Source organism: Cornus florida, unplaced genomic scaffold (assembly GCF_030987335.1).
Source record: "Cornus florida cultivar Cherokee Brave unplaced genomic scaffold, ASM3098733v1 CherokeeBrave_3.0.0_Hap2_Chr04, whole genome shotgun sequence".
NCBI classification, from domain to species: Eukaryota; Viridiplantae; Streptophyta; class Magnoliopsida; order Cornales; family Cornaceae; genus Cornus; species Cornus florida.
Window position 1 is genome coordinate 40,631,978 of NW_026775574.1, and position 6,969 is coordinate 40,638,946.

Genomic DNA, 6,969 nt, shown 5'->3' on the forward strand with positions numbered 1-6,969 from the left:
ACACATATATACACGTATATATACAATCATGAAAACTTCAAATATGGCAAGATTCAGACATAACAACCCTAGATCTAATATGCAAGCATCTGAAACGTAGGATTGAAGATCGAAATCAAGAAATACAATGTGAAACTTACCAAATTCGAGAGAGAGAAGTGGTGTGAAGGAGAGAGATGAGATCTGAGATGAGGGAGAGAGATTCAAGGCTCGGGAAGGTCGCCGGAGGGCTCGCCGGAGATGGAAGAGAGATGGCAGCGAGGGATGAGAAGGTCTTTAGATCGATCTTTGAATCAATCTAATGACCCTAGGGTTTTGTTTTTAAAAACATTTCCCGACCAGCTCGATCGATCAGGGAAAATTTTCGATCGATCTTGAAAATGTTGAGATCGATCTCACCTCGACAAATTTTTTTTTTTTTTTTAAATATTTTAAATTTTTTGGAAATTAAAAATTAAAATTACAATTAAAACTATTATTTTTGAATTTTTGGAAATAAAACAAAAGAAAATTGTTTTTGGGATTTTTGAAAATTTTAAAAGGACAATAAAATAAATAATTGAAAATAAAAGTAAAAAATAGAATGAAGATCTTTTTGGAGTTTTTGAAAATAAAATAAAAACTAAAAAGAAAAATAAAAATAAACTTGCAGTCAAAGTCAAAGTCAAGGTCAATAAAGGGTAGAGATCGATCAAGCTAAGATCGATCGAGAAGATGGTTCGATCGATCGAACAGGTGAAAACCTGTAGGGAAGTTCGAACGAAGCATAGAGAGGCCTTTTTTCATGGATCTCAAAAAATTTCTAAGTGTGGAGTGAAGATCGATCCAAGAAAAAGTTGGATCGATCTAGAAAATTTCAGATCGATCCAAAGCAATTCTCGAACGATACATAGAAGGCTGATTTATACAGGAATTTTCAAATCGATGAAACAGAGCAATGATTGGATACAGGGATGAGTGTTCGATCGATCGAACCTCATTTGAGATCGATCGAACAGGGATAAAATGCCTATTTCCAAAATCAAAGTGCATGCATACTCAATCAAAATTCCTAGCCATGTGTATGAATTCCAAAACATATCTAGACGACGCAAGAAATGAAAGATAAAACAAAAATGAGGGATGAATAGGGTTGTAAACCCTACGAAGCCTTTACTAGTCTTTAATTTCTCTAGCAAAATGTTGGGCTCTTTTAGCCCGGATCAAACATCTTGTAATGCATTCCCTCCTTGTCGAGGTGATAAGTACTTTGAATTCCATCCAACAAACGGTTCCCTAAAGAACTTGTTGGATTAGGTTCAAGGGAATTTGTTGGTCCTTTATTAATATGATCTTTGGGCTTCCATGCCCTTTCAAAGCAAAATTTTGAAACATCATTTCTTGAATTCAAGGTTGAAGATGAACTTTTTAAAGTTTTGGTTTCAAGCAAAGACTCCATTCTTTCACATTCATTGTCTAGACATTTTTCTACAACATTCACTTCTTTATGCTTGTCAAATGAATTTAGGGTCGGATTGAAGATATTCAACTTCACTTTCATATGCCCAAATGAGATTTTCATTACCCCCGTCCTATAATTGATGTTGGCATTTGTGGTTGCCAAGAAAGGACGGCCAAGGATAACGGGAATTTGGCTCTTGGGATTTGGAACCGGTTCCGTGTCAATGACAACGAAATCGACCGGGAAGAAGAATTTATCAATTTTAATCAAGACAACCTCAATGATACCCCTAGGCTTTTTGATGGATCAGTCAGCAAGTTGTAGAACCACCGACATTGGTTTCAAGTCTCCTAAGCCTAATTTAACATATACCGAGTATTGAAGAAGATTAACACTTGCTCCTAAGTCTAGAAGAGCCCGATTAATGACATGGTCACCAATGATGCAAGAAGTAGTAGGTGAACCGCGTCCTTAAACTTTGGGAGAGTGTTATATTGTAAGATTGAGCTCACTTGCTCAGTCAAGACCACTTTCCTAGGTGCTTGGCTCTTGTTCTTCCTCTTTTGGGTGCAAAGATCTTTTAAGAATATGGCATAAGCTGGAATTTGCTTAATTGCATCCAAAAGTAGAAGATTAATCTTCACTTGCCTAAACATTTCAATGATTTCATTGGTCATGGTCTTTTGTTTATCAAGATAAATGGATCATTTTAAGGCATCCGGAAATGGAGCTCTTGGCTCAAAAACTTTTTCAAAACTTTTCTTTGAAACATCATCAACACAAGAATTTTTAAAATCCTTTTTCAAAGCTTTCTTCAATTCATCTTTCAAATCAATTTTGGACTCACTATTCAGATCACTCTCTAACACTTTCTCATTTGAATGATCATGCATATACAATGAAGGAGGAATATGATAAGAAACGGGATGGGTGTTAACTTTTGGTATCACCGGTTCACTCTCTTCATTGGACACACCTATTTTGTTGTCCACAATCTTCCCACTTCTCAAGGTTGTCACTGTATTGACATGCTCAATTGTGTGCCCTTCCGATGAGGAATGAGTTTCCACAACACATTGTTGCTTTGGTGGGGCATTCAAAGGCATCTTCCCCTTCTCTCTAGCATTTAAGGTACTAGCTATTTTCCTTACTTGGGATTCTATCTTAGCAATGGATTGAGAATGAGAATGAAGCAATTGAGTGTTCGCCTCTAGAGTGCCTAGAGAGGTCAAAACTTTCTCTTTAAAGGCGGGACTCCTAGAATATCCTTGGGAATATGATGATTAATTAGGAAAATGAGAATTATAAAATTGATTGCCATGTGATTGAAATGATGATGATTTAAAACCTTGGGAACCTTGGCCTTGCATTGGTGGCGGAACATACTTCCCTTGAAAACCACCTTGGGGAGGGTTTGAGCCTTCCCCTTGGCTTTTCTAAGAAAAATTTGGATGGTTCCTCTAACTTGAATTGTAATGAGTGCCATAGGGATTATTCCCTTGATTAATAAATGTAGCATTGACTTGCTCATGGGGCTCACTTTGCACATGTCCATCGGGACAATTGGAAGTAGAATGCAAGACACTTGAACAAGTTTTGCAAGATTCATTAGATACACGATGATGAATATAAGTAGGGGAGGAAGATACTTGATTTGCCAAATTTTGGTTGATCCAAAATTGATCAAACCTTTGAGACAAGGATTTCATCTCGGCGGCTATGTCATTGGACTTGTTAACTTGATACAAGCCGATATTCTTCCTTCCACCTAGGTTTCTACCATTTTTAGAAGATAAGGTCCTATGCATGGAATTTTCACTCATACTTTCATACAATTGCCACACATCATTTTCATGCTTATCAAGATAAGAACCACTTATGGATACATCAACCATACCCTTGTGATTATTCGGTAAACTTTCAAAGAAATATTGGACTAGTTGCCACTTAGGTATGTCATGATGAGGGCACTTTCTAAGAAAATCATTAAATCTTTCCTATGCCTTATAAAACATTTCCCTATCCCCTTGAGAAAATTCTCTAATTGAAGTTCTCATGGCATTGGTCTTAGAAACCGGATAGTATTTTTTTAAGAACTCTTCTTGCATTTCCGCCTAAGAAGTTATCCAAAAAGGCCTAAGATTGTTGAACCAATATTTTACCTTGTCTTTAAGGGTAAAAGGAAAAAGTTTAAGCCTTTACACTTCTTCCGGCATGTCCGTGTATTTCACGGTGGAACATACTTCAAGAAACTCATCCAAATGCTTATAAGGTTCTTCACTAGGAAGTCCATGATAGTTTGGAAGCATTTGAATAGTTTGTGGTTTAATTTCATAGTGATGTGCTCTAAATGGAGGTAATTGAATGGAAGTGGGTGCATCGTATTCATTAGGTACATAATGATCTCTTAATGCAATAGGAGGATTCGCAATTGGTGGTGCTAAACGAACACCTTGATTAGCTTGAACTATGGGGGGTTGTGGAGCAAATATTGGCCGAGGCATTCCCAATGGAACTTGGCCTTGTTGTTGTGGGTGAATGAATGGTCTAGGCATGCCTAATGGTACTTGAACATTTTCATGATGCACATTAGGGTGGAGGTTGCCTTGTTGGTCTACATGACCAAGGTCCTCCACATGGTCATCATTCAAATCCTCCATTGGTGAAATGGAGTGATGTCCCCCTAGGATTATGAACAACCAATTCAAGATGCAAATTAGGATGGACAAGAGTAGGATTCAATGACTTACAACCATGCATACACTAGCAAAGCAAATAATAAGTAAGTAACAATCACTTCGCCCCTGCAACAAATCAATTAAAAAATCTCCACATTCAATTTCCATTCTCCCATGCTTAAACAACATGCAAAGAAAAGTAAATAGCCTCTACGCGGGCTGACAATTTAACTAGAGCTTGAGTTAGAAAGATCTCACAAAGGGTCCTTAAGCAACTTCAATTCATTTTCAACTTCCAAGCTTTGCTATGCTTTGCATTTTTTAGATTTTTAGTCCTTTTTGTGCTTAGCTTAGCTCTTTGCTTTGAATTCTCCTTTGATTAACCTCCTTGCTCAATTTCACCCAGCCAAATAAGAACGAACACAATAAGTAACCAAAAATAAAATAAAGAAAAGACACGATCAAAAGAGTACTAATCCCTAATTGTTTCCAAAACACGGCGTTGCCAATTAGATCCCCGGTAGTGGCACCAAAAACTTGGTGTGTGTCAAGCACCGAAGCCTAAAGATGTGCAAAAGATAGTGAATGTGCAATGTAGCCAAGTTTTACATTTATAAATGCCACTACTACCATTAACTAAAAATATAGCAAGGTGAGTAGGGATCGTCCCAAGGGATTAAAGGGCTACTAGTAATGGAAACAATGCTTAGGGTTAGTAGGTCAAGTGATCAAAGGTAGGTTGCTTGGTTGATTAAAATACAATTAAGATTAAACAAAATCAATATAAAACAAGTAATTAAATGATAAAGAAAACAAGAGAGAGAGATCTTGGGACTTAGAGATCACCACTAAGCATCACCTTTTTATACACTCAATTCACAATTAATGAGGAGGAAAACATATGTTGCAACAATAGTGAGTGTGTATGGTTGTTTTTACAAGCATGGATGACCAATTAAGTATATATTGTCTAAACAACCCAATGAATAACACAATACATCAAATTAAGTCATTAATCATTCTTTAAGCTCACAATCCAAACACATCACATAATTAGAGAAATATACTACTTGCATTCATAAGTATGAAACATCAAACAACAAGTATGGATTGTCCTTCCATTTAACAACTAAGGTAGCTACACTACATCTAAGCTAATGACATGGAAATTAAACTAATTAGACTAAGGGAGAGGCACAATCCATCAAGAAATGAGTATGAACCATCAAATAAACCACAAGAGCATTCTATTAAGCACTATGTCTTGACAATCTCTAGATCTATGGCGTCAACACACCTAGACATGCATTAACAACACAAGAGATAGAGATAAACACATGAACATCTATCATGCATACATAGACATATGGATAGAATGAAATGATCAATTGGAAGAATTAAACCACACAAATCGTTGAATAAACAAAATCTATGTATATAAATATATCAAAACATGTATTACAACACAAATCCCCTCAAAAATACATAAATCAAGGTAAAGAAAGCATGCTTAGGGCTAACTCTAGCCCCAAGAGGATGTCTAGCCACTCATGAATGGTGTCCTCCAACCCTCAAAGGCTATCTCCATGGTAGAAGTGCTCTTCTTCTTGGGGAAGATGGAAAACCTCTCAAGAATGTCTCTAGCCTCCTCTTCTCATTTCTTCCTTTCTAAGAATTGTATCTAAGACTATCAAAAAACTATATGTAAAAGTGGCTCATATTCCTTATATAGGTAGCTCAAATGTCACACCCAATGGTCTAGGCTCGTACACAAAGGCTCCTCCAATGATTGCACAATGAGACAACTTTTAATGAGTTGGAGATATATTTTTTTCGGATTTGAGAGGGTTCAATCGATCAAACCTGTGCTGTGATCGATCGAACATGGCTAGATCGATCCTCCCATGGCAGCGCCTTTTTGGATAAGGACAGATCTGAGATATTTTGAGGAATGAGACAAAAGTGGTAGGTAGGGTGGTACAACAGGATAAGATGGAATCTTTTCGATCGATCTGAGAATTGTTGGATCAATCGAACTTTGTGGGATCTTTGGATAAGGACAAAAGAGCTTGGATCCATCTTGGAGAGTTTAGATCAATGAACTTTCAATCGATCGAAGTATTCTTGAGATCGATCGAACCTGCTGAATTTCCACACTTTGCTTCAATCTACTTCCACTTTGTTCCTTTCTTCCATCCAGCTTGAGTTAGCTTCTTTTAAGCTAAAAAGGGCAATAACATTAAATTAGTCCAAAACCGAAAAGTAAGATAGATAAAGGTCCTACAATACCTAAGCTTAAGGGGTTTAATTGCGTATTTTTCGGTGCTCATCAATCCTCATACTATGGTCAACTGTTCAACCTCAGGATTTCAACAATTATGTATCATATGGAATTAAACTCAATAACATTTGTTTAATTCAAATTTAAAGAAAGATATTTTATGAATTTCAGTTAATAATAACCTATCTTCGGTTGGCACGAATTATCTACCTACCTACTTCTAACTAATTTTGCAATATAACTTTTCTTCCCTAGGCATAGACTATGAAAACATCCATTCATGAAAACGGTTTGAACGCCATTGCATGATCTCCATTCTTATGTCCGATAGACCTCCACCAAATACCGTCTAATAAGAATGTTTTAAATATAATTTAAGAACAATTAAATCTAACACAAGGTATTAATCATTTAAAAACTATGTAATCATTAAAAACCAATTGAATTAAGTCAATTGCCCATGATCATGCAATCAAAATCCATAATATATTAAATTCCTAAAGTATAGAACAATCAAACGTATTCGGATTCGGGCTACATCAATGCCCCAAGATAGGAATTAGTTACTC

General features: G+C 36.4%; 1 pseudogene; it reads left to right on the forward strand.

Moving 5' to 3' along the window:
- Nucleotides 1-3,394: 3,394 nt before the first annotated feature.
- LOC132305735 (small nucleolar RNA R71) lies at nucleotides 3,395-3,493 on the forward strand (annotated as a pseudogene).
- Nucleotides 3,494-6,969: the final 3,476 nt, after the last annotated feature.